At 52.6% G+C, this 26958-nt stretch overlaps 13 non-coding genes across 13 annotated transcripts; 5 read left to right on the forward strand and 8 right to left on the reverse strand.

Moving 5' to 3' along the window:
* Nucleotides 1-1137: 1137 nt before the first annotated feature.
* Nucleotides 1138-1208, reverse strand: TRNAG-GCC (transfer RNA glycine (anticodon GCC)). Its single transcript has one exon. It is a non-coding gene; the product is annotated as a tRNA-Gly (tRNA).
* A 2030-nt stretch (nucleotides 1209-3238) lies between these two features.
* Nucleotides 3239-3310, forward strand: TRNAW-CCA (transfer RNA tryptophan (anticodon CCA)). Its single transcript has one exon. It is a non-coding gene; the product is annotated as a tRNA-Trp (tRNA).
* Nucleotides 3311-3381: 71 nt separating this feature from the next.
* TRNAG-GCC (transfer RNA glycine (anticodon GCC)) lies at nucleotides 3382-3452 on the reverse strand. Its single transcript has one exon. It is a non-coding gene; the product is annotated as a tRNA-Gly (tRNA).
* A 2173-nt stretch (nucleotides 3453-5625) lies between these two features.
* On the reverse strand, nucleotides 5626-5696 carry TRNAG-GCC (transfer RNA glycine (anticodon GCC)). The gene has a single exon. It is a non-coding gene; the product is annotated as a tRNA-Gly (tRNA).
* Nucleotides 5697-9643: 3947 nt separating this feature from the next.
* Nucleotides 9644-9717, forward strand: TRNAN-GUU (transfer RNA asparagine (anticodon GUU)). The gene has a single exon. It is a non-coding gene; the product is annotated as a tRNA-Asn (tRNA).
* Nucleotides 9718-9970: 253 nt separating this feature from the next.
* Nucleotides 9971-10042, forward strand: TRNAW-CCA (transfer RNA tryptophan (anticodon CCA)). The gene has a single exon. It is a non-coding gene; the product is annotated as a tRNA-Trp (tRNA).
* A 4543-nt stretch (nucleotides 10043-14585) lies between these two features.
* On the reverse strand, nucleotides 14586-14656 carry TRNAG-GCC (transfer RNA glycine (anticodon GCC)). The gene has a single exon. It is a non-coding gene; the product is annotated as a tRNA-Gly (tRNA).
* A 2014-nt stretch (nucleotides 14657-16670) lies between these two features.
* On the forward strand, nucleotides 16671-16742 carry TRNAW-CCA (transfer RNA tryptophan (anticodon CCA)). The gene has a single exon. It is a non-coding gene; the product is annotated as a tRNA-Trp (tRNA).
* A 2315-nt stretch (nucleotides 16743-19057) lies between these two features.
* On the reverse strand, nucleotides 19058-19128 carry TRNAG-GCC (transfer RNA glycine (anticodon GCC)). The gene has a single exon. It is a non-coding gene; the product is annotated as a tRNA-Gly (tRNA).
* A 2019-nt stretch (nucleotides 19129-21147) lies between these two features.
* TRNAW-CCA (transfer RNA tryptophan (anticodon CCA)) lies at nucleotides 21148-21219 on the forward strand. The gene has a single exon. It is a non-coding gene; the product is annotated as a tRNA-Trp (tRNA).
* A 71-nt stretch (nucleotides 21220-21290) lies between these two features.
* On the reverse strand, nucleotides 21291-21361 carry TRNAG-GCC (transfer RNA glycine (anticodon GCC)). Its single transcript has one exon. It is a non-coding gene; the product is annotated as a tRNA-Gly (tRNA).
* Nucleotides 21362-23534: 2173 nt separating this feature from the next.
* Nucleotides 23535-23605, reverse strand: TRNAG-GCC (transfer RNA glycine (anticodon GCC)). Its single transcript has one exon. It is a non-coding gene; the product is annotated as a tRNA-Gly (tRNA).
* Nucleotides 23606-25778: 2173 nt separating this feature from the next.
* Nucleotides 25779-25849, reverse strand: TRNAG-GCC (transfer RNA glycine (anticodon GCC)). Its single transcript has one exon. It is a non-coding gene; the product is annotated as a tRNA-Gly (tRNA).
* Nucleotides 25850-26958: the final 1109 nt, after the last annotated feature.

A 26958-nucleotide genomic window follows, 5' to 3' on the forward strand; every position in this document is an offset into this window, starting at 1 on the left:
GACAACCAAGCAAATGACAAACGCCGTGCTGAATAAAGTCATCTTACATGACATTTCGTATAAAGGCCCAGATCATGGGGATGATCGCGCAGAAGCAGCAAGTATCAGAGCCACCGAACCTGAGGTGAGTTACACGAGGAGAAAGGGCGACATGGGGACAGGGGCTAGGGGCTCAGGGAACAGCTACCACAATGCAACCTCGGGTGTGGGGATGCCACTCATTGCGGGTAGTGCCCTGGGATTTCCTTTTAGAAAGAATCGCTGGTTAAAGTGTAGTGCACAAAAAACCCAACTCCTCGATTACACTATTAGATAACATCCTTTAACTGCCCCACCCACCCTGTGTGAGTCTCACCCACTTCCCGCCTGCTCCCTCTAGTCTGAGAGTTGTATCTCCACAAAAAACACACAGTGGGGCTCAATGAGCTGCTCATGTCTGACATGGACACCTAAGCAGTGCTGGATTCACAACCTGAAAGCCTGCAAAGGAAAGTGTGCCCGGCAGAAGATAAGCTGCCTGGCAACTCAGAACCTTCTTCTAAGAGAAGTAAGACATGTCACAATGGAGTCTAAGCCTACCTGTCTTATGCCAGGACCTTAGAGCTGCAGGCAGGAGCACAAAGGTAAAAACATATATTGAGTCCCAACACGCTCAATGCGGTGGTTGGTCTCTGTGGCGCAATCGGTTAGCGCGTTCAGCTGTTAACCGAAAGGTTGGTGGTTCAAGCCCACCCAGGGACGTATGCTTTTGCCTACATCAAGTCCTGAATTAAAACACAGCTGTCTGGCTTTGCTCTTAGAGCTCTCGCTTTGCCTGCGTGACATGCTCTATCTCAACATTTCTATCTTCTCTCATCTCTTCACCTCTAGTCATTTCCACCAATAGGACTGGAAATGGGCCACCAAGCCTTCTACTTTAACCACAGGCGTACTGAGGGCCAATAAAAGGCACAGAAGCATTTCTTGATCCGGGGCTGAGAACTGCATGTACAGGGACCTCGTGGCGCAACGGTAGCGCGTCTGACTCCAGATCAGAAGGTTGCGTGTTCAAATCACGTCGGGGACACTCTTTGACATTTTTTTCCCCACTAAGTCTATATCTCTGACTTCTAAAGCAAAGCCAAAAGAAGGGCGCTTTGCATTGGCCGGGAATCGAACCCGGGCCTCCCGCGTGGCAGGCGAGAATTCTACCACTGAACCACCAATGCTTCACTTACATAGGCTGAGCAGAGAGCCCTGCCGTAGACAGTAGTGATGAGGCCCATGCATTCGAATGGGACACCTATGAACAAAGTTTGCATGGCAAGCCTTGGACTGCCAAACGTTCACATGCTGATGGCAGGAATCAGATGCAGGAGACTGAAACTATGAATGTTTCTGCTTTTGCTAAGGACAGTGGTTTGTGGCCAGTGTTGTGCTTGACAGAGCACAACATCAGCCTGCTCTCTGGCTGCTCCCGGGAGAAGTGGCTGACAGAAAGCACCCTCCAGACCACCAGCAATCTTGTGTTTCACAACATGCCACTGTCACTGGACTTTCCTTCTGGGAAAGCCTAGTCACTGACCTGGCCAGATTCCCTGTCCTCCCCAAAATCCTGGGGAGAAACGGGCAGAGTTCTGCGCCCTGCGCCCTCTTTCGCGTCCCTAACGCGCTCCCAATGCGCCCTACAGCCCTGGTCGGGCACAGCCCTGGTCGGGCTCATACCACTGGGGCCTCTGCCGAGGAAGAGCCCCGGAAGCCTAGGGCCAGGCCTATTGCACAGGCATCTTAGACCAGGCCATTCCGGGATTGCTGTGTTTCACGTCCTGCCCTTCAACACTCCTGGGAGGGCTTTCCCTGAGAACCCTCATGTCTCTCCCCTCCCAGGAGGCTGTGGTTCTATGCAAAATAGGGGGTGCACCACGGGCCGTCCCCTTTCCTCTCTCTCGCCAATATCTTTCACCAAAGCTGAGCCCTGAAGGTAAATGTATCTATCTGGCTGAGGGGCCAGGGAGGGCCTTTGCCTGCAGTCTTACAAGCCAGAGTGCAGAGAAGGCAGCAGCTCTGGGACCGGGACTCTGCTCAAAGACATATCTAACATGCCACAGTGGAGCTGAGATGGGCAAGACACGTGTCTCACAGGCTGGCAGCACAACAAGACAGTGGCAGGAAACTATGCTAACAAGGAAAGAGAAAAGTCACGTGTCTCGTGGCCTTCCCACCATTAGACAGTAGTCTGCGCAAGAAAACATCCAACAGTGACAGGACAACCAAGCAAATGACAAACGCCGTGCTGAATAAAGTCATCTTACATGACATTTCGTACAAAGGCCCAGATCATGGGGATGATCGCGCAGAAGCAGCAAGTATCAGAGCCACCGAACCTGAGGTGAGTTACACGAGGAGAAAGGGCGACATGGGGACAGGGGCTAGGGGCTCAGGGAACAGCTACCACAATGCAACCTCGGGTGTGGGGATGCCACTCATTGCGGGTACTGCCCTGGGATTTCCTTTTAGAAAGAATCGCTGGTTAAAGTGTAGTGCACAAAAAAACCAACTCCTCGATTACACTATTAGATAACATCCTTTAACTGCCCCACCCACCCTGTGTGAGTCTCACCCACTTCCCGCCTGCTCCCTCTAGTCTGAGAGTTGTATCTCCACAAAAAACACACAGTGGGGCTCAATGAGCTGCTCATGTCTGACATGGACACCTAAGCAGTGCTGGATTCACAACCTGAAAGCCTGCAAAGGAAAGTGTGCCCGGCAGAAGATAAGCTGCCTGGCAACTCAGAACCTTCTTCTAAGAGAAGTAAGACATGTCACAATGGAGTCTAAGCCTACCTGTCTTATGCCAGGACCTTAGAGCTGCAGGCAGGAGCACAAAGGTAAAAACATATATTGAGTCCCAACACGCTCACTGCGGTGGTTGGTCTCTGTGGCGCAATCGGTTAGCGCGTTTGGCTGTTAACCGAAAGGTTGGTGGTTCAAGCCCACCCGGGGACGTATGCTTTTGCCTACATCAAGTCCTGAATTAAAACACAGCTGTCTGGCTTTGCTCTTAGAGCTCTCGCTTTGCCTGCGTGACATGCTCTATCTCAACATTTCTATTTTCTCTCATCTCTTCACCTCTAGTCATTTCCACCAATAGGACTGGAAACGGGCCACCAAGCCTTCTACTTTAACCACAGGCGTACTGAGGGCCAATAAAAGGCACAGAAGCATTTCTTGATCCGGGGCTGAGAACTGCATGCACAGGGACCTCGTGGCGCAACGGTAGCGCGTCTGACTCCAGATCAGAAGGTTGCGTGTTCAAATCACGTCGGGGTCACTCTTTGACATTTTTTTGCCCACCAAGTCTATATCTCTGACTTCTAAAGCAAAGCCAAAAGAAGGGCGCTTTGCATTGGCCGGGAATCGAACCCGGGCCTCCCGCGTGGCAGGCGAGAATTCTACCACTGAACCACCAATGCTTCACTTACATAGGCTGAGCAGAGAGCCCTGCCGTAGACAGTAGTGATGAGGCCCATGCATTCGCATGGGACACCTATGAACAAAGTTTGCATGGCAAGCCTTGGACTGCCAAACGTTCACATGCTGATGGCAGGAATCAGATGCAGGAGACTGAAACTATGAATGTTTCTGCTTTTGCTAAGGACAGTGGTTTGGGGCCAGTGTTGTGCTTGACAGAGCACGACATCAGCCTGCTCTCTGGCTGCTCCCGGGAGAAGTGGCTGACAGAAAGCACCCTCCAGACCACCAGCAATCTTGTGTTTCACAACATGCCACTGTCACTGGACTTTCCTTCTGGGAAAGCCTAGTCACTGACCTGGCCAGATTCCCTGTCCTCCCCAAAATCCTGGGGAGAAACGGGCAGAGTTCTGCGCCCTGCGCCCTGTTTCGCGTCCCTAACGCGCTCCCAACGCGCCCTACAGCCCTGGTCGGGCACAGCCCTGGTCGGGCTCATACCACTGGGGCCTCTGCCGAGGAAGAGCCCCGGAAGCCTAGGGCCAGGCCTATTGCACAGGCATCTTAGACCAGGCCATTCCGGGATTGCTGTGTTCCACGTCCTGCCCTTCAACACTCCTGGGAGGACTTTCCCTGAGAACCCTCATGTCTCTGCCCTCCCAGGAGGCTGTGGTTCTATGCAAAATAGGGGGTGCACCACGGGCCGTCCCCTTTCCTCTCTCTCGCCAATATCTTTCACCAAAGCTGAGCCCTGCAGGTAAATGTATCTATCTGGCTGAGGGGCCAGGGAGGGCCTTTGCCTGCAGTCTTACAAGCCAGAGTGCAGAGAAGGCAGCAGCTCTGGGACCGGGACCCTGCTCAAAGACATATCTAACATGCCACAGTGGAGCTGAGATGGGCAAGACACGTGTCTCACAGGCAGGCAGCACAACAAGACAGTGGCAGGAAACTATGCTAACAAGGAAAGAGAAAAGTCACGTGTCTCGTGGCCTTCCCACCATTAGACAGTAGTCTGCGCAAGAAAACATCCAACAGTGACAGGACAACCAAGCAAATGACAAACGCCGTGCTGAATAAAGTCATCTTACATGACATTTCGTATAAAGGCCCAGATCATGGGGATGATCGCGCAGAAGCAGCAAGTATCAGAGCCACCGAACCTGAGGTGAGTTACACGAGGAGAAAGGGCGACATGGGGACAGGGGCTAGGGGCTCAGGGAACAGCTACCACAATGCAACCTCGGGTGTGGGGATGCCACTCATTGCGGGTACTGCCCTGGGATTTCCTTTTAGAAAGAATCGCTGGTTAAAGTGTAGTGCACAAAAAACCCAACTCCTCGATTACACTATTAGATAACATCCTTTAACTGCCCCACCCACCCTGTGTGAGTCTCACCCACTTCCTGCCTGCTCCCTCTAGTCTGAGAGTTGTATCTCCACAAAAAACACACAGTGGGGCTCAAGGAGCTGCTCATGTCTGACATGGACACCTAAGCAGTGCTGGATTCACAACCTGAAAGCCTGCAAAGGAAAGTGTGCCCGGCAGAAGATAAGCTGCCTGGCAACTCAGAACCTTCTTCTAAGAGAAGTAAGACATGTCACAATGGAGTCTAAGCCTACCTGTCTTATGCCAGGACCTTAGAGCTGCAGGCAGGACCACAAAGGTAAAAACATATATTGAGTCCCAACACTCTCACTGCGGTGGTTGGTCTCTGTGGCGCAATCGGTTAGCGCGTTCGGCTCTTAACCGAAAGGTTGGTGGTTCAAGCCCACCCAGGGACGTATGCTTTTGCCTACATCAAGTCCTGAATTAAAACACAGCTGTCTGGCTTTGCTCTTAGAGCTCTCGCTTTGCCTGCGTGACATGCTCTATCTCAACATTTCTATCTTCTCTCATCTCTTCACCTCTAGTCATTTCCACCAATAGGACTGCAAATGGGCCACCAAGCCTTCTACTTTAACCACAGGCGTACTGAGGGCCAATAAAAGGCACAGGAGCATTTCTTGATCCGGGGCTGAGAACTGCATGCACAGGGACCTCGTGGCGCAACGGTAGCGGGTCTGACTCCAGATCAGAAGGTTGCGTGTTCAAATCACGTCGGGGTCACTCTTTGACATTTTTTTCCCCACTAAGTCTATATCTCTGACTTCTAAAGCAAAGCCAAAAGAAGGGCGCTTTGCATTGGCCGGGAATCGAACCCGGGCCTCCCGCGTGGCAGGCGAGAATTCTACCACTGAACCACCAATGCTTCACTTACATAGGTTGAGCAGAGAGCCCTGCCATAGACAGTAGTGATGAGGCCCATGCATTCGCATGGGACACCTATGAACAAAGTTTGCATGGCAAGCCTTGGACTGCCAAACGTTCACATGCTGATGGCAGGAATCAGATGCAGGAGACTGAAACTATGAATGTTTCTGCTTTTGCTAAGGACAGTGGTTTGGGGCCAGTGTTGTGCTTGACAGAGCACGACATCAGCCTGCTCTCTGGCTGCTCCCGGGAGAAGTGGCTGACAGAAAGCACCCTCCAGACCACCAGCAATCTTGTGTTTCACAACATGCCACTGTCACTGGACTTTCCTTCTGGGAAAGCCTAGTCACTGACCTGGCCAGATTCCCTGTCCTCCCCAAAATCCTGGGGAGAAACGGGCAGAGTTCTGCGCCCTGCGCCCTCTTTCGCGTCCCTAACGCGCTCCCAACGCGCCCTACAGCCCTGGTCGGGCACAGCCCTGGTCGGGCTCATACCACTGGGGCCTCTGCCGAGGAAGAGCCCCGGAAGCCTAGGGCCAGGCCTATTGCACAGGCATCTTAGACCAGGCCATTCCGGGATTGCTGTGTTTCACGTCCTGCCCTTCAACACTCCTGGGAGGGCTTTCCCTGAGAACCCTCATGTCTCTCCCCTCCCAGGAGGCTGTGGTTCTATGCAAAATAGGGGGTGCACCACGGGCCGTCCCCTTTCCTCTCTCTCGCCAATATCTTTCACCAAAGCTGAGCCCTGCAGGTAAATGTATCTATCTGGCTGAGGGGCCAGGGAGGGCCTTTGCCTGCAGTCTTACAAGCCAGAGTGCAGAGAAGGCAGCAGCTCTGGGACCGGGACTCTGCTCAAAGACATATCTAACATGCCACAGTGGAGCTGAGATGGGCAAGACACGTGTCTCACAGGCTGGCAGCACACCAAGACAGTGGCAGGAAACTATGCTAACAAGGAAAGAGAAAAGTCACGTGTCTCGTGGCCTTCCCACCATTAGACAGTAGTCTGCGCAAGAAAACATCCAACAGTGACAGGACAACCAAGCAAATGACAAACGCCGTGCTGAATAAAGTCATCTTACATGACATTTCGTATAAAGGCCCAGATCATGGGGATGATCGCGCAGAAGCAGCAAGTATCAGAGCCACCGAACCTGAGGTGAGTTACACGAGGAGAAAGGGCGACATGGGGACAGGGGCTAGGGGCTCAGGAAACAGCTACCACAATGCAACCTCGGGTGTGGGGATGCCACTCATTGCGGGTACTGCCCTGGGATTTCCTTTTAGAAAGAATCGCTGGTTAAAGTGTAGTGCACAAAAAACCCAACTCCTCGATTACACTATTAGATAACATCCTTTAACTGCCCCACCCACCCTGTGTGAGTCTCACCCACTTCCCGCCTGCTCCCTCTAGTCTGAGAGTTGTATCTCCACAAAAAACACACAGTGGGGCTCAATGAGCTGCTCATGTCTGACATGGACACCTAAGCAGTGCTGGATTCACAACCTGAAAGCCTGCAAAGGAAAGTGTGCCCGGCAGAAGATAAGCTGCCTGCCGACTCAGAACCTTCTTCTAAGAGAAGTAAGACATGTCACAATGGAGTCTAAGCCTACCTGTCTTATGCCAGGACCTTAGAGCTGCAGGCAGGAGCACCAAGGTAAAAACATATATTGAGTCCCAACACGCTCACTGCGGTGGTTGGTCTCTGTGGCGCAATCGGTTAGCGCGTTCAGCTGTTAACCGAAAGGTTGGTGGTTCAAGCCCACCCAGGGACGTATGCTTTTGCCTACATCAAGTCCTGAATTAAAACACAGCTGTCTGGCTTTGCTCTTAGAGCTCTCACTTTGCCTGCGTGACATGCTCTATCTCAACATTTCTATCTTCTCTCATCTCTTCACCTCTAGACATTTCCACCAATAGGACTGGAAATGGGCCACCAAGCCTTCTACTTTAACCACAGGCGTACTGAGGGCCAATAAAAGGCACAGAAGCATTTCTTGATCCGGGGCTGAGAACTGCATGCACAGGGACCTCGTGGCGCAACGGTAGCGCGTCTGACTCCAGATCAGAAGGTTGCGTGTTCAAATCACGTCGGGGACACTCTTTGACATTTTTTTCCCCACTAAGTCTATATCTCTGACTTCTAAAGCAAAGCCAAAAGAAGGGCGCTTTGCATTGGCCGGGAATCGAACCCGGGCCTCCCGCGTGGCAGGCAAGAATTCTACCACTGAACCACCAATGCTTCACTTACATAGGCTGAGCAGAGAGCCCTGCCGTAGACAGTAGTGAGGAGGCCCATGCATTCGCATGGGACACCTATGAACAAAGTTTGCATGGCAAGCCTTGGACTGCCAAACGTTCACATGCTGATGGCAGGAATCAGATGCAGGAGACTGAAACTATGAATGTTTCTGCTTTTGCTAAGGACAGTGGTTTGGGGCCAGTGTTGTGCTTGACAGAGCACGACATCAGCCTGCTCTCTGGCTGCTCCCGGGAGAAGTGGCTGACAGAAAGCACCCTCCAGACCACCAGCAATCTTGTGTTTCACAACATGCCACTGTCACTGGACTTTCCTTCTGGGAAAGCCTAGTCACTGACCTGGCCAGATTCCCTGTCCTCCCCAAAATCCTGGGGAGAAACGGGCAGAGTTCTGCGCCCTGCGCCCTCTTTCGCGTCCCTAACGCGCTCCCAATGCGCCCTACAGCCCTGGTCGGGCACAGCCCTGGTCGGGCTCATACCACTGGGGCCTCTGCCGAGGAAGAGCCCCGGAAGCCTAGGGCCAGGCCTATTGCACAGGCATCTTAGACCAGGCCATTCCGGGATTGCTGTGTTTCACGTCCTGCCCTTCAACACTCCTGGGAGGGCTTTCCCTGAGAACCCTCATGTCTCTCCCCTCCCAGGAGGCTGTGGTTCTATGCAAAATAGGGGGTGCACCACGGGCCGTCCCCTTTCCTCTCTCTCGCCAATATCTTTCACCAAAGCTGAGCCCTGCAGGTAAATGTATCTATCTGGCTGAGGGGCCAGGGAGGGCCTTTGCCTGCAGTCTTACAAGCCAGAGTGCAGAGAAGGCAGCAGCTCTGGGACCGGGACTCTGCTCAAAGACATATCTAACATGCCACAGTGGAGCTGAGATGGGCAAGACACGTGTCTCACAGGCAGGCAGCACAACAAGACAGTGGCAGGAAACTATGCTAACAAGGAAAGAGAAAAGTCACGTGTCTCGTGGCCTTCCCACCATTAGACAGTAGTCTGCGCAAGAAAACATCCAACAGTGACAGGACAACCAAGCAAATGACAAACGCCGTGCTGAATAAAGTCATCTTACATGACATTTCGTATAAAGGCCCAGATCATGGGGATGATCGCGCAGAAGCAGCAAGTATCAGAGCCACCGAACCTGAGGTGAGTTACACGAGGAGAAAGGGCGACATGGGGACAGGGGCTAGGGGCTCAGGGAACAGCTACCACAATGCAACCTCGGGTGTGGGGATGCCACTCATTGCGGGTACTGCCCTGGGATTTCCTTTTAGAAAGAATCGCTGGTTAAAGTGTAGTGCACAAAAAACCCAACTCCTCGATTACACTATTAGATAACATCCTTTAACTGCCCCACCCACCCTGTGTGAGTCTCACCCACTTCCCGCCTGCTCCCTCTAGTCTGAGAGTTGTATCTCCACAAAAAACACACAGTGGGGCTCAATGAGCTGCTCATGTCTGACATGGACACCTAAGCAGTGCTGAATTCACAACCTGAAAGCCTGCAAAGGAAAGTGTGCCCGGCAGAAGATAAGCTGCCTGGCAACTCAGAACCTTCTTCTAAGAGAAGTAAGACATGTCACAATGGAGTCTAAGCCTACCTGTCTTATGCCAGGACCTTAGAGCTGCAGGCAGGAGCACAAAGGTAAAAACATATATTGAGTGCCAACACGCTCACTGTGGTGGTTGGTCTCTGTGGCGCAATCGGTTAGCGCGTTCGGCTGTTAACCGAAAGGTTGGTGGTTCAAGCCCACCCAGGGACGTATGCTTTTGCCTACATCAAGTCCTGAATTAAAACACAGCTGTCTGGCTTTGCTCTTAGAGCTCTCGCTTTGCCTGCGTGACATGCTCTATCTCAACATTTCTATCTTCTCTCATCTCTTCACCTCTAGTCATTTCCACCAATAGGACTGGAAACGGGCCACCAAGCCTTCTACTTTAACCACAGGCGTACTGAGGGCCAATAAAAGGCACAGAAGCATTTCTTGATCCGGGGCTGAGAACTGCATGCACAGGGACCTCGTGGCGCAACGGTAGCGCGTCTGACTCCAGATCAGAAGGTTGCGTGTTCAAATCACGTCGGGGTCACTCTTTTACATTTTTTTGCCCACCAAGTCTATATCTCTGACTTCTAAAGCAAAGCCAAAAGAAGGGCGCTTTGCATTGGCCAGGAATCGAACCCGGGCCTCCCGCGTGGCAGGCGAGAATTCTACCACTGAACCACCAATGCTTCACTTACATAGGCTGAGCAGAGAGCCCTGCCGTAGACAGTAGTGATGAGGCCCATGCATTCTCCTGGGACACCTATGAACAAAGTTTGCATGGCAAGCCTTGGACTGCCAAACGTTCACATGCTGATGGCAGGAATCAGATGCAGGAGACTGAAACTATGAATGTTTCTGCTTTTGCTAAGGACAGTGGTTTGGGGCCAGTGTTGTGCTTGACAGAGCACGACATCAGCCTGCTCTCTGGCTGCTCCCGGGAGAAGTGGCTGACAGAAAGCACCCTCCAGACCACCAGCAATCTTGTGTTTCACAACATGCCACTGTCACTGGACTTTCCTTCTGGGAAAGCCTAGTCACTGACCTGGCCAGATTCCCTGTCCTCCCCAAAATCCTGGGGAGAAACGGGCAGAGTTCTGCGCCCTGCGCCCTCTTTCGCGTCCCTAACGCGCTCCCAACGCGCCCTACAGCCCTGGTCGGGCTCATACCACTGGGGCCTCTGCCGAGGAAGAGCCCCGGAAGCCTAGGGCCAGGCCTATTGCACAGGCATCTTAGACCAGGCCATTCCGGGATTGCTGTGTTTCACGTCCTGCCCTTCAACACTCCTGGGAGGGCTTTCCCTGAGAACCCTCATGTCTCTCCCCTCCCAGGAGGCTGTGGTTCTATGCAAAATAGGGGGTGCACCACGGGCCGTCCCCTTTCCTCTCTCTCGCCAATATCTTTCACCAAAGCTGAGCCCTGCAGGTAAATGTATCTATCTGGCTGAGGGGCCAGGGAGGGCCTTTGCCTGCAGTCTTACAAGCCAGAGTGCAGAGAAGGCAGCAGCTCTGGGACCGGGACTCTGCTCAAAGACATATCTAACATGCCACAGTGGAGCTGAGATGGGCAAGACACGTGTCTCACAGGCTGGCAGCACACCAAGACAGTGGCAGGAAACTATGCTAACAAGGAAAGAGAAAAGTCACGTGTCTCGTGGCCTTCCCACCATTAGACAGTAGTCTGCGCAAGAAAACATCCAACAGTGACAGGACAACCAAGCAAATGACAAACGCCGTGCTGAATAAAGTCATCTTACATGACATTTCGTATAAAGGCCCAGATCATGGGGATGATCGCGCAGAAGCAGCAAGTATCAGAGCCACCGAACCTGAGGTGAGTTACACGAGGAGAAAGGGCGACATGGGGACAGGGGCTAGGGGCTCAGGAAACAGCTACCACAATGCAACCTCGGGTGTGGGGATGCCACTCATTGCGGGTACTGCCCTGGGATTTCCTTTTAGAAAGAATCGCTGGTTAAAGTGTAGTGCACAAAAAACCCAACTCCTCGATTACACTATTAGATAACATCCTTTAACTGCCCCACCCACCCTGTGTGAGTCTCACCCACTTCCCGCCTGCTCCCTCTAGTCTGAGAGTTGTATCTCCACAAAAAACACACAGTGGGGCTCAATGAGCTGCTCATGTCTGACATGGACACCTAAGCAGTGCTGGATTCACAACCTGAAAGCCTGCAAAGGAAAGTGTGCCCGGCAGAAGATAAGCTGCCTGCCGACTCAGAACCTTCTTCTAAGAGAAGTAAGACATGTCACAATGGAGTCTAAGCCTACCTGTCTTATGCCAGGACCTTAGAGCTGCAGGCAGGAGCACCAAGGTAAAAACATATATTGAGTCCCAACACGCTCACTGCGGTGGTTGGTCTCTGTGGCGCAATCGGTTAGCGCGTTCAGCTGTTAACCGAAAGGTTGGTGGTTCAAGCCCACCCAGGGACGTATGCTTTTGCCTACATCAAGTCCTGAATTAAAACACAGCTGTCTGGCTTTGCTCTTAGAGCTCTCACTTTGCCTGCGTGACATGCTCTATCTCAACATTTCTATCTTCTCTCATCTCTTCACCTCTAGACATTTCCACCAATAGGACTGGAAATGGGCCACCAAGCCTTCTACTTTAACCACAGGCGTACTGAGGGCCAATAAAAGGCACAGAAGCATTTCTTGATCCGGGGCTGAGAACTGCATGCACAGGGACCTCGTGGCGCAACGGTAGCGCGTCTGACTCCAGATCAGAAGGTTGCGTGTTCAAATCACGTCGGGGACACTCTTTGACATTTTTTTCCCCACTAAGTCTATATCTCTGACTTCTAAAGCAAAGCCAAAAGAAGGGCGCTTTGCATTGGCCGGGAATCGAACCCGGGCCTCCCGCGTGGCAGGCAAGAATTCTACCACTGAACCACCAATGCTTCACTTACATAGGCTGAGCAGAGAGCCCTGCCGTAGACAGTAGTGATGAGGCCCATGCATTCGCATGGGACACCTATGAACAAAGTTTGCATGGCAAGCCTTGGACTGCCAAACGTTCACATGCTGATGGCAGGAATCAGATGCAGGAGACTGAAACTATGAATGTTTCTGCTTTTGCTAAGGACAGTGGTTTGGGGCCAGTGTTGTGCTTGACAGAGCACGACATCAGCCTGCTCTCTGGCTGCTCCCGGGAGAAGTGGCTGACAGAAAGCACCCTCCAGACCACCAGCAATCTTGTGTTTCACAACATGCCACTGTCACTGGACTTTCCTTCTGGGAAAGCCTAGTCACTGACCTGGCCAGATTCCCTGTCCTCCCCAAAATCCTGGGGAGAAACGGGCAGAGTTCTGCGCCCTGCGCCCTCTTTCGCGTCCCTAACGCGCTCCCAATGCGCCCTACAGCCCTGGTCGGGCACAGCCCTGGTCGGGCTCATACCACTGGGGCCTCTGCCGAGGAAGAGCCCCGGAAGCCTAGGGCCAGGCCTATTGCACAGGCATCTTAGACCAGGCCATTCCGGGATTGCTGTGTTTCACGTCCTGCCCTTCAACACTCCTGGGAGGGCTTTCCCTGAGAACCCTCATGTCTCTCCCCTCCCAGGAGGCTGTGGTTCTATGCAAAATAGGGGGTGCACCACGGGCCGTCCCCTTTCCTCTCTCTCGCCAATATCTTTCACCAAAGCTGAGCCCTGCAGGTAAATGTATCTATCTGGCTGAGGGGCCAGGGAGGGCCTTTGCCTGCAGTCTTACAAGCCAGAGTGCAGAGAAGGCAGCAGCTCTGGGACCGGGACTCTGCTCAAAGACATATCTAACATGCCACAGTGGAGCTGAGATGGGCAAGACACGTGTCTCACAGGCAGGCAGCACAACAAGACAGTGGCAGGAAACTATGCTAACAAGGAAAGAGAAAAGTCACGTGTCTCGTGGCCTTCCCACCATTAGACAGTAGTCTGCGCAAGAAAACATCCAACAGTGACAGGACAACCAAGCAAATGACAAACGCCGTGCTGAATAAAGTCATCTTACATGACATTTCGTATAAAGGCCCAGATCATGGGGATGATCGCGCAGAAGCAGCAAGTATCAGAGCCACCGAACCTGAGGTGAGTTACACGAGGAGAAAGGGCGACATGGGGACAGGGGCTAGGGGCTCAGGGAACAGCTACCACAATGCAACCTCGGGTGTGGGGATGCCACTCATTGCGGGTACTGCCCTGGGATTTCCTTTTAGAAAGAATCGCTGGTTAAAGTGTAGTGCACAAAAAACCCAACTCCTCGATTACACTATTAGATAACATCCTTTAACTGCCCCACCCACCCTGTGTGAGTCTCACCCACTTCCCGCCTGCTCCCTCTAGTCTGAGAGTTGTATCTCCACAAAAAACACACAGTGGGGCTCAATGAGCTGCTCATGTCTGACATGGACACCTAAGCAGTGCTGAATTCACAACCTGAAAGCCTGCAAAGGAAAGTGTGCCCGGCAGAAGATAAGCTGCCTGGCAACTCAGAACCTTCTTCTAAGAGAAGTAAGACATGTCACAATGGAGTCTAAGCCTACCTGTCTTATGCCAGGACCTTAGAGCTGCAGGCAGGAGCACAAAGGTAAAAACATATATTGAGTGCCAACACGCTCACTGTGGTGGTTGGTCTCTGTGGCGCAATCGGTTAGCGCGTTCAGCTGTTAACCGAAAGGTTGGTGGTTCAAGCCCACCCAGGGACGTATGCTTTTGCCTACATCAAGTCCTGAATTAAAACACAGCTGTCTGGCTTTGCTCTTAGAGCTCTCGCTTTGCCTGCGTGACATGCTCTATCTCAACATTTCTATCTTCTCTCATCTCTTCACCTCTAGACATTTCCACCAATAGGACTGGAAATGGGCCACCAAGCCTTCTACTTTAACCACAGGCGTACTGAGGGCCAATAAAAGGCACAGAAGCATTTCTTGATCCGGGGCTGAGAACTGCATGCACAGGGACCTCGTGGCGCAACGGTAGCGCGTCTGACTCCAGATCAGAAGGTTGCGTGTTCAAATCACGTCGGGGACACTCTTTGACATTTTTTTCCCCACTAAGTCTATATCTCTGACTTCTAAAGCAAAGCCAAAAGAAGGGCGCTTTGCATTGGCCGGGAATCGAACCCGGGCCTCCCGCGTGGCAGGCGAGAATTCTACCACTGAACCACCAATGCTTCACTTACATAGGCTGAGCAGAGAGCCCTGCCGTAGACAGTAGTGATGAGGCCCATGCATTCGCATGGGACACCTATGAACAAAGTTTGCATGGCAAGCCTTGGACTGCCAAACGTTCACATGCTGATGGCAGGAATCAGATGCAGGAGACTGAAACTATGAATGTTTCTGCTTTTGCTAAGGACAGTGGTTTGGGGCCAGTGTTGTGCTTGACAGAGCACGACATCAGCCTGCTCTCTGGCTGCTCCCGGGAGAAGTGGCTGACAGAAAGCACCCTCCAGACCACCAGCAATCTTGTGTTTCACAACATGCCACTGTCACTGGACTTTCCTTCTGGGAAAGCCTAGTCACTGACCTGGCCAGATTCCCTGTCCTCCCCAAAATCCTGGGGAGAAACGGGCAGAGTTCTGCGCCCTGCGCCCTCTTTCGCGTCCCTAACGCGCTCCCAACGCGCCCTACAGCCCTGGTCGGGCTCATACCACTGGGGCCTCTGCCGAGGAAGAGCCCCGGAAGCCTAGGGCCAGGCCTATTGCACAGGCATCTTAGACCAGGCCATTCCGGGATTGCTGTGTTTCACGTCCTGCCCTTCAACACTCCTGGGAGGGCTTTCCCTGAGAACCCTCATGTCTCTCCCCTCCCAGGAGGCTGTGGTTCTATGCAAAATAGGGGGTGCACCACGGGCCGTCCCCTTTCCTCTCTCTTGCCAATATCTTTCACCAAAGCTGAGCCCTGCAGGTAAATGTATCTATCTGGCTGAGGGGCCAGGGAGGGCCTTTGCCTGCAGTCTTACAAGCCAGAGTGCAGAGAAGGCAGCAGCTCTGGGACCGGGACTCTGCTCAAAGACATATCTAACATGCCACAGTGGAGCTGAGATGGGCAAGACACGTGTCTCACAGGCTGGCAGCACACCAAGACAGTGGCAGGAAACTATGCTAACAAGGAAAGAGAAAAGTCACGTGTCTCGTGGCCTTCCCACCATTAGACAGTAGTCTGCGCAAGAAAACATCCAACAGTGACAGGACAACCAAGCAAATGACAAACGCCGTGCTGAATAAAGTCATCTTACATGACATTTCGTATAAAGGCCCAGATCATGGGGATGATCGCGCAGAAGCAGCAAGTATCAGAGCCACCGAACCTGAGGTGAGTTACACGAGGAGAAAGGGCGACATGGGGACAGGGGCTAGGGGCTCAGGGAACAGCTACCACAATGCAACCTCGGGTGTGGGGATGCCACTCATTGCGGGTACTGCCCTGGGATTTCCTTTTAGAAAGAATCGCTGGTTAAAGTGTAGTGCACAAAAAACCCAACTCCTCGATTACACTATTAGATAACATCCTTTAACTGCCCCACCCACCCTGTGTGAGTCTCACCCACTTCCCGCCTGCTCCCTCTAGTCTGAGAGTTGTATCTTCACAAAAAACACACAGTGGGGCTCAATGAGCTGCTCATGTCTGACATGGACACCTAAGCAGTGCTGGATTCACAACCTGAAAGCCTGCAAAGGAAAGTGTGCCCGGCAGAAGATAAGCTGCCTGGCAACTCAGAACCTTCTTCTAAGAGAAGTAAGACATGTCACAATGGAGTCTAAGCCTACCTGTCTTATGCCAGGACCTTAGAGCTGCAGGCAGGAGCACAAAGGTAAAAACATATATTGAGTCCCAACACGCTCACTGTGGTGGTTGGTCTCTGTGGCGCAATCGGTTAGCGTGTTCGGTTGTTAACCGAAAGGTTGGTGGTTCAAGCCCACCCAGGGACGTATGCTTTTGCCTACATCAAGTCCTGATTTAAAACACAGCTGTCTGGCTTTGCTCTTAGAGCTCTCGCTTTGCCTGCGTGACATGCTCTATCTCAACATTTCTATCTTCTCTCATCTCTTCACCTCTAGTCATTTCCACCAATAGGACTGGAAATGGGCCACCAAGCCTTCTACTTTAACCACAGGCGTACTGAGGGCCAATAAAAGGCACAGAAGCATTTCTTGATCCGGGGCTGAGAACTGCATGCACAGGGACCTCGTGGCGCAACGGTAGCGCGTCTGACTCCAGATCAGAAGGTTGCGTGTTCAAATCACGTCGGGGTCACTCTTCGACATTTTTTTCCCCACTAAGTCTATATCTCTGACTTCTAAAGCAAAGCCAAAAGAAGGGCGCTTTGCATTGGCCGGGAATCGAACCCGGGCCTCCCGCGTGGCAGGAGAGAATTCTACCACTGAACCACCAATGCTTCACTTACATAGGCTGCGCAGAGAGCCCTGCCGTAGACAGTAGTGATGAGGCCCATGCATTCGCATGGGACACCTATGAACAAAGTTTGCATGGCAAGCCTTGGACTGCCAAACGTTCACATGCTGATGGCAGGAATCAGATGCAGGAGACTGAAACTATGAATGTTTCTGCTTTTGCTAAGGACAGTGGTTTGGGGCCAGTGTTGTGCTTGACAGAGCACGACATCAGCCTGCTCTCTGGCTGCTCCCGGGAGAAGTGGCTGACAGAAAGCACCCTCCAGACCACCAGCAATCTTGTGTTTCACAACATGCCACTGTCACTGGACTTTCCTTCTGGGAAAGCCTAGTCACTGACCTGGCCAGATTCCCTGTCCTCCCCAAAATCCTGGGGAGAAACGGGCAGAGTTCTGCGCCCTGCGCCCTCTTTCGCGTCCCTAACGCGCTCCCAACGCGCCCTACAGCCCTGGTCGGGCACAGCCCTGGTCGGGCTCATACCACTGGGGCCTCTGCCGAGGAAGAGCCCCGGAAGCCTAGGGCCAGGCCTATTGCACAGGCATCTTAGACCAGGCCATTCCGGGATTGCTGTGTTTCACGTCCTGCCCTTCAACACTCCTGGGAGGACTTTCCCTGAGAACCCTCATGTCTCTGCCCTCCCAGGAGGCTGTGGTTCTATGCAAAATAGGGGGTGCACCACAGGCCGTCCCCTTTCCTCTCTCTCGCCAATATCTTTCACCAAAGCTGAGCCCTGCAGGTAAATGTATCTATCTGGCTGAGGGGCCAGGGAGGGCCTTTGCCTGCAGTCTTACAAGCCAGAGTGCAGAGAAGGCAGCAGCTCTGGGACCGGGACTCTGCTCAAAGACATATCTAACATGCCACAGTGGAGCTGAGATGGGCACGACACGTGTCTCACAGGCAGGCAGCACAACAAGACAGTGGCAGGAAACTATGCTAACAAGGAAAGAGAAAAGTCACGTGTCTCGTGGCCTTCCCACCATTAGACAGTAGTCTGCGCAAGAAAACATCCAACAGTGACAGGACAACCAAGCAAATGACAAACGCCGTGCTGAATAAAGTCATCTTACATGACATTTCGTATAAAGGCCCAGATCATGGGGATGATCGCGCAGAAGCAGCAAGTATCAGAGCCACCGAACCTGAGGTGAGTTACACGAGGAGAAAGGGCGACATGGGGACAGGGGCTAGGGGTTCAGGGAACAGCTACCACAATGCAACCTCGGGTGTGGGGATGCCACTCATTGCGGGTACTGCCCTGGGATTTCCTTTTAGAAAGAATCGCTGGTTAAAGTGTAGTGCACAAAAAACCCAACTCCTCGATTACACTATTAGATAACATCCTTTAACTGCCCCACCCACCCTGTGTGAGTCTCACCCACTTCCCGCCTGCTCCCTCTAGTCTGAGAGTTGTATCTTCACAAAAAACACACAGTGGGGCTCAATGAGCTGCTCATGTCTGACATGGACACCTAAGCAGTGCTGGATTCACAACCTGAAAGCCTGCAAAGGAAAGTGTGCCCGGCAGAAGATAAGCTGCCTGGCAACTCAGAACCTTCTTCTAAGAGAAGTAAGACATGTCACAATGGAGTCTAAGCCTACCTGTCTTATGCCAGGACCTTAGAGCTGCAGGCAGGAGCACAAAGGTAAAAACATATATTGAGTCCCAACACGCTCACTGCGGTGGTTGGTCTCTGTGGCGCAATCGGTTAGCGCGTTCGGCTGTTAACCAAAAGGTTGGTGGTTCAAGCCCACCCAGGGACGTATGCTTTTGCCTACATCAAGTCCTGAATTAAAACACAGCTGTCTGGCTTTGCTCTTAGAGCTCTCACTTTGCCTGCGTGACATGCTCTATCTCAACATTTCTATCTTCTCTCATCTCTTCACCTCTAGACATTTCCACCAATAGGACTGGAAATGGGCCACCAAGCCTTCTACTTTAACCACAGGCGTACTGAGGGCCAATAAAAGGCACAGAAGCATTTCTTGATCCGGGGCTGAGAACTGCATGCACAGGGACCTCGTGGCGCAACGGTAGCGCGTCTGACTCCAGATCAGAAGGTTGCGTGTTCAAATCACGTCGGGGACACTCTTTGACATTTTTTTCCCCACTAAGTCTATATCTCTGACTTCTAAAGCAAAGCCAAAAGAAGGGCGCTTTGCATTGGCCGGGAATCGAACCCGGGCCTCCCGCGTGGCAGGCGAGAATTCTACCACTGAACCACCAATGCTTCACTTACATAGGCTGAGCAGAGAGCCCTGCCGTAGACAGTAGTGATGAGGCCCATGCATTCGCATGGGACACCTATGAACAAAGTTTGCATGGCAAGCCTTGGACTGCCAAACGTTCACATGCTGATGGCAGGAATCAGATGCAGGAGACTGAAACTATGAATGTTTCTGCTTTTGCTAAGGACAGTGGTTTGGGGCCAGTGTTGTGCTTGACAGAGCACGACATCAGCCTGCTCTCTGGCTGCTCCCGGGAGAAGTGGCTGACAGAAAGCACCCTCCAGACCACCAGCAATCTTGTGTTTCACAACATGCCACTGTCACTGGACTTTCCTTCTGGGAAAGCCTAGTCACTGACCTGGCCAGATTCCCTGTCCTCCCCAAAATCCTGGGGAGAAACGGGCAGAGTTCTGCGCCCTGCGCCCTCTTTCGCGTCCCTAACGCGCTCCCAATGCGCCCTACAGCCCTGGTCGGGCACAGCCCTGGTCGGGCTCATACCACTGGGGCCTCTGCCGAGGAAGAGCCCCGGAAGCCTAGGGCCAGGCCTATTGCACAGGCATCTTAGACCAGGCCATTCCGGGATTGCTGTGTTTCACGTCCTGCCCTTCAACACTCCTGGGAGGGCTTTCCCTGAGAACCCTCATGTCTCTCCCCTCCCAGGAGGCTGTGGTTCTATGCAAAATAGGGGGTGCACCACGGGCCGTCCCCTTTCCTCTCTCTCGCCAATATCTTTCACCAAAGCTGAGCCCTGCAGGTAAATGTATCTATCTGGCTGAGGGGCCAGGGAGGGCCTTTGCCTGCAGTCTTACAAGCCAGAGTGCAGAGAAGGCAGCAGCTCTGGGACCGGGACTCTGCTCAAAGACATATCTAACATGCCACAGTGGAGCTGAGATGGGCACGACAGGCAGGCAGCACAACAAGACAGTGGCAGGAAACTATGCTAACAAGGAAAGAGAAAAGTCACGTGTCTCGTGGCCTTCCCACCATTAGACAGTAGTCTGCGCAAGAAAACATCCAACAGTGACAGGACAACCAAGCAAATGACAAACGCCGTGCTGAATAAAGTCATCTTACATGACATTTCGTATAAAGGCCCAGATCATGGGGATGATCGCGCAGAAGCAGCAAGTATCAGAGCCACCGAACCTGAGGTGAGTTACACGAGGAGAAAGGGCGACATGGGGACAGGGGCTAGGGGCTCAGGGAACAGCTACCACAATGCAACCTCGGGTGTGGGGATGCCACTCATTGCGGGTACTGCCCTGGGATTTCCTTTTAGAAAGAATCGCTGGTTAAAGTGTAGTGCACAAAAAACCCAACTCCTCGATTACACTATTAGATAACATCCTTTAACTGCCCCACCCACCCTGTGTGAGTCTCACCCACTTCCCGCCTGCTCCCTCTAGTCTGAGAGTTGTATCTTCACAAAAAACACACAGTGGGGCTCAATGAGCTGCTCATGTCTGACATGGACACCTAAGCAGTGCTGGATTCACAACCTGAAAGCCTGCAAAGGAAAGTGTGCCCGGCAGAAGATAAGCTGCCTGGCAACTCAGAACCTTCTTCTAAGAGAAGTAAGACATGTCACAATGGAGTCTAAGCCTACCTGTCTTATGCCAGGACCTTAGAGCTGCAGGCAGGAGCACAAAGGTAAAAACATATATTGAGTCCCAACACCCTCACTGCGGTGGTTGGTCTCTGTGGCGCAATCGGTTAGCGTGTTCGGCTGTTAACCGAAAGGTTGGTGGTTCAAGCCCACCCAGGGACGTATGCTTTTGCCTACATCAAGTCCTGAATTAAAACACAGCTGTCTGGCTTTGCTCTTAGAGCTCTCGCTTTGCCTGCGTGACATGCTCTATCTCAACATTTCTATCTTCTCTCATCTCTTCACCTCTAGTCATTTCCACCAATAGGACTGGAAATGGGCCACCAAGCCTTCTACTTTAACCACAGGCGTACTGAGGGCCAATAAAAGGCACAGAAGCATTTCTTGATCCGGGGCTGAGAACTGCATGCACAGGGACCTCGTGGCGCAACGGTAGCGCGTCTGACTCCAGATCAGAAGGTTGCGTGTTCAAATCACGTCGGGGTCACTCTTTGACATTTTTTTCCCCACTAAGTCTATATCTCTGACTTCTAAAGCAAAGCCAAAAGAAGGGCGCTTTGCATTGGCCGGGAATCGAACCCGGGCCTCCCGCGTGGCAGGCGAGAATTCTACCACTGAACCACCAATGCTTCACTTACATAGGCTGAGCAGAGAGCCCTGCCGTAGACAGTAGTGATGAGGCCCATGCATTCGCATGGGACACCTATGAACAAAGTTTGCATGGCAAGCCTTGGACTGCCAAACGTTCACATGCTGATGGCAGGAATCAGATGCAGGAGACTGAAACTATGAATGTTTCTGCTTTTGCTAAGGACAGTGGTTTGGGGCCAGTGTTGTGCTTGACAGAGCACGACATCAGCCTGCTCTCTGGCTGCTCCCGGGAGAAGTGGCTGACAGAAAGCACCCTCCAGACCACCAGCAATCTTGTGTTTCACAACATGCCACTGTCACTGGACTTTCCTTCTGGGAAAGCCTAGTCACTGACCTGGCCAGATTCCCTGTCCTCCCCAAAATCCTGGGGAGAAACGGGCAGAGTTCTGCGCCCTGCGCCCTCTTTCGCGTCCCTAACGCGCTCCCAACGCGCCCTACAGCCCTGGTCGGGCACAGCCCTGGTCGGGCTCATACCACTGGGGCCTCTGCCGAGGAAGAGCCCCGGAAGCCTAGGGCCAGGCCTATTGCACAGGCATCTTAGACCAGGCCATTCCGGGATTGCTGTGTTTCACGTCCTGCCCTTCAACACTCCTGGGAGGACTTTCCCTGAGAACCCTCATGTCTCTGCCCTCCCAGGAGGCTGTGGTTCTATGCAAAATAGGGGGTGCACCACGGGCCGTCCCCTTTCCTCTCTCTCGCCAATATCTTTCACCAAAGCTGAGCCCTGCAGGTAAATGTATCTATCTGGCTGAGGGGCCAGGGAGGGCCTTTGCCTGCAGTCTTACAAGCCAGAGTGCAGAGAAGGCAGCAGCTCTGGGACCGGGACTCTGCTCAAAGACATATCTAACATGCCACAGTGGAGCTGAGATGGGCACGACACGTGTCTCACAGGCAGGCAGCACAACAAGACAGTGGCAGGAAACTATGCTAACAAGGAAAGAGAAAAGTCACGTGTCTCGTGGCCTTCCCACCATTAGACAGTAGTCTGCGCAAGAAAACATCCAACAGTGACAGGACAACCAAGCAAATGACAAACTCCGTGCTGAATAAAGTCATCTTACATGACATTTCGTATAAAGGCCCAGATCATGGGGATGATCGCGCAGAAGCAGCAAGTATCAGAGCCACCGAACCTGAGGTGAGTTACACGAGGAGAAAGGGCGACATGGGGACAGGGGCTAGGGGCTCAGGGAACAGCTACCACAATGCAACCTCGGGTGTGGGGATGCCACTCATTGCGGGTACTGCCCTGGGATTTCCTTTTAGAAAGAATCGCTGGTTAAAGTGTAGTGCACAAAAAACCCAACTCCTCGATTACACTATTAGATAACATCCTTTAACTGCCCCACCCACCCTGTGTGAGTCTCACCCACTTCCCGCCTGCTCCCTCTAGTCTGAGAGTTGTATCTCCACAAAAAACACACAGTGGGGCTCAATGAGCTGCTCATGTCTGACATGGACACCTAAGCAGTGCTGGATTCACAACCGGAAAGCCTGCAAAGGAAAGTGTGCCCGGCAGAAGATAAGCTGCCTGGCAACTCAGAACCTTCTTCTAAGAGAAGTAAGACATGTCACAATGGAGTCTAAGCCTACCTGTCTTATGCCAGGACCTTAGAGCTGCAGGCTGGAGCACAAAGGTAAAAACATATATTGAGTCCCAACACGCTCACTGCGGTGGTTGGTCTCTGTAGCGCAATCGGTTAGCGCGTTCAGCTGTTAACCGAAAGGTTGGTGGTTCAAGCCCACCCAGGGACGTATGCTTTTGCCTACATCAAGTCCTGAATTAAAACACAGCTGTCTGGCTTTGCTCTTAGAGCTCTCGCTTTGCCTGCGTGACATGCTCTATCTCAACATCTCTATCTTCTCTCATCTCTTCACCTCTAGTCATTTCCACCAATAGGACTGGAAATGGGCCATCAAGCCTTCTACTTTAACCACAGGCGTACTGAGGGCCAATAAAAGGCACAGAAGCATTTCTTGATCCGGGGCTGAGAACTTCATGCACAGGGACCTCGTGGCGCAACGGTAGCGCGTCTGACTCCAGATCAGAAGGTTGCGTGTTCAAATCACGTCGGGGACACTCTTTGACATTTTTTTCCCCACTAAGTCTATATCTCTGACTTCTAAAGCAAAGCCAAAAGAAGGACGTTTTGCATTGGCCGGGAATCGAACCCGGGCCTCCCGCGTGGCAGGCGAGAATTCTACCACTGAACCACCAATGCTTCACTTACATAGGCTGAGCAGAGAGCCCTGCCGTAGACAGTAGTGATGAGGCCCATGCATTCGCATGGGACACCTATGAACAAAGTTTGCATGGCAAGCCTTGGACTGCCAAACGTTCACAAGCTGATGGCAGGAATCAGATGCAGGAGACTGAAACTATGAATGTTTCTGCTTTTGCTAAGGACAGTGGTTTGGGGCCAGTGTTGTGCTTGACAGAGCACGACATCAGCCTGCTCTCTGGCTGCTCCCGGGAGAAGTGGCTGACAGAAAGCACCCTCCAGACCACCAGCAATCTTGTGTTTCACAACATGCCACTGTCACTGGACTTTCCTTCTGGGAAAGCCTAGTCACTGACCTGGCCAGATTCCCTGTCCTCCCCAAAATCCTGGGGAGAAACTGGCAGAGTTCTGCGCCCTGCGCCCTCTTTCGCGTCCCTAACGCGCTCCCAATGAGCCCTACAGCCCTGGTCGGGCACAGCCCTGGTCGGGCTCATACCACTGGGGCCTCTGCCGAGGAAGAGCCCCGGAAGCCTAGGGCCAGGCCTATTGCACAGGCATCTTAGACCAGGCCATTCCGGGATTGCTGTGTTTCACGTCCTGCCCTTCAACACTCCTGGGAGGGCTTTCCCTGAGAACCCTCATGTCTCTCCCCTCCCAGGAGGCTGTGGTTCTATGCAAAATAGGGGGTGCACCACGGGCCGTCCCCTTTCCTCTCTCTCGCCAATATCTTTCACCAAAGCTGAGCCCTGCAGGTAAATGTATCTATCTGGCTGAGGGGCCAGGGAGGGCCTTTGCCTGCAGTCTTACAAGCCAGAGTGCAGAGAAGGCAGCAGCTCTGGGACCGGGACTCTGCTCAAAGACATATCTAACATGCCACAGTGGAGCTGAGATGGGCAAGATACGTGTCTCACAGGCAGGCAGCACACCAAGACAGTGGCAGGAAACTATGCTAACAAGGAAAGAGAAAAGTCACGTGTCTCGTGGCCTTCCCACCATTAGACAGTAGTCTGCGCAAGAAAACATCCAACAGTGACAGGACAACCAAGCAAATGACAAACGCCGTGCTGAATAAAGTCATCTTACATGACATTTCGTATAAAGGCCCAGATCATGGGGATGATCGCGCAGAAGCAGCAAGTATCAGAGCCACCGAACCTGAGGTGAGTTACACGAGGAGAAAGGGCGACATGGGGACAGGGGCTAGGGGCTCAGGGAACAGCTACCACAATGCAACCTCGGGTGTGGGGATGCCACTCATTGCGGGTACTGCCCTGGGATTTCCTTTTAGAAAGAATCGCTGGTTAAAGTGTAGTGCACAAAAAACCCAACTCCTCGATTACACTATTAGATAACATCCTTTAACTGCCCCACCCACCCTGTGTGAGTCTCACCCACTTCCCGCCTGCTCCCTCTAGTCTGAGAGTTGTATCTCCACAAAAAACACACAGTGGGGCTCAATGAGCTGCTCATGTCTGACATGGACACCTAAGCAGTGCTGGATTCACAACCTGAAAGCCTGCAAAGGAAAGTGTGCCCGGCAGAAGATAAGCTGCCTGGCAACTCAGAACCTTCTTCTAAGAGAAGTAAGACATGTCACAATGGAGTCTAAGCCTACCTGTCTTATGCCAGGACCTTAGAGCTGCAGGCAGGAGCACAAAGGTAAAAACATATATTGAGTGCCAACACGCTCACTGTGGTGGTTGGTCTCTGTGGCGCAATCGGTTAGCGCGTTCGGCTGTTAACTGAAAGGTTGGTGGTTCAAGCCCACCCAGGGACGTATGCTTTTGCCTACATCAAGTCCTGAATTAAAACACAGCTGTCTGGCTTTGCTCTTAGAGCTCTCGCTTTGCCTGCGTGACATGCTCTATCTCAACATTTCTATCTTCTCTCATCTCTTCACCTCTAGTCATTTCCACCAATAGGACTGGAAACGGGCCACCAAGCCTTCTACTTTAACCACAGGCGTACTGAGGGCCAATAAAAGGCACAGGAGCATTTCTTGATCCGGGGCTGAGAACTGCATGCACAGGGACCTCGTGGTGCAACGGTAGCGCGTCTGACTCCAGATCAGAAGGTTGCGTGTTCAAATCACGTCGGGGTCACTCTTTTACATTTTTTTGCCCACCAAGTCTATATCTCTGACTTCTAAAGCAAAGCCAAAAGAAGGGCGCTTTGCATTGGCCGGGAATCGAACCCGGGCCTCCCGCGTGGCAGGCGAGAATTCTACCACTGAACCACCAATGCTTCACTTACATAGGCTGAGCAGAGAGCCCTGCCGTAGACAGTAGTGATGAGGCTCATGCATTCGCATGGGACACCTATGAACAAAGTTTGCATGGCAAGCCTTGGACTGCCAAACGTTCACATGCTGATGGCAGGAATCAGATGCAGGAGACTGAAACTATGAATGTTTCTGCTTTTGCTAAGGACAGTGGTTTGGGGCCAGTGTTGTGCTTGACAGAGCACGACATCAGCCTGCTCTCTGGCTGCTCCCGGGAGAAGTGGCTGACAGAAAGCACCCTCCAGACCACCAGCAATCTTGTGTTTCACAACATGCCACTGTCACTGGACTTTCCTTCTGGGAAAGCCTAGTCACTGACCTGGCCAGATTCCCTGTCCTCCCCAAAATCCTGGGGAGAAACGGGCAGAGTTCTGCGCCCTGCGCCCTCTTTTGCGTCCCTAACGCGCTCCCAACGCGCCCTACAGCCCTGGTCGGGCACAGCCGTGGTCGGGCTCATACCACTGGGGCCTCTGCCGAGGAAGAGCCCCGGAAGCCTAGGGCCAGGCCTATTGCACAGGCATCTTAGACCAGGCCATTCCGGGATTGCTGTGTTTCACGTCCTGCCCTTCAACACTCCTGGGAGGGCTTTCCCTGAGAACCCTCATGTCTCTCCCCTCCCAGGAGGCTGTGGTTCTATGCAAAATAGGGGGTGCACCACAGGCCGTCCCCTTTCCTCTCTCTCGCCAATATCTTTCACCAAAGCTGAGCCCTGCAGGTAAATGTATCTATCTGGCTGAGGGGCCAGGGAGGGCCTTTGCCTGCAGTCTTACAAGCCAGAGTGCAGAGAAGGCAGCAGCTCTGGGACCGGGACTCTGCTCAAAGACATATCTAACATGCCACAGTGGAGCTGAGATGGGCAAGACACGTGTCTCACAGGCTGGCAGCACACCAAGACAGTGGCAGGAAACTATGCTAACAAGGAAAGAGAAAAGTCACGTGTCTCGTGGCCTTCCCACCATTAGACAGTAGTCTGCGCAAGAAAACATCCAACAGTGACAGGACAACCAAGCAAATGACAAACGCCGTGCTGAATAAAGTCATCTTACATGACATTTCGTACAAAGGCCCAGAT

Source organism: Pleurodeles waltl, chromosome 4_1, assembly GCF_031143425.1.
Source record: "Pleurodeles waltl isolate 20211129_DDA chromosome 4_1, aPleWal1.hap1.20221129, whole genome shotgun sequence".
NCBI lineage: Eukaryota > Metazoa > Chordata > Amphibia > Caudata > Salamandridae > Pleurodeles > Pleurodeles waltl.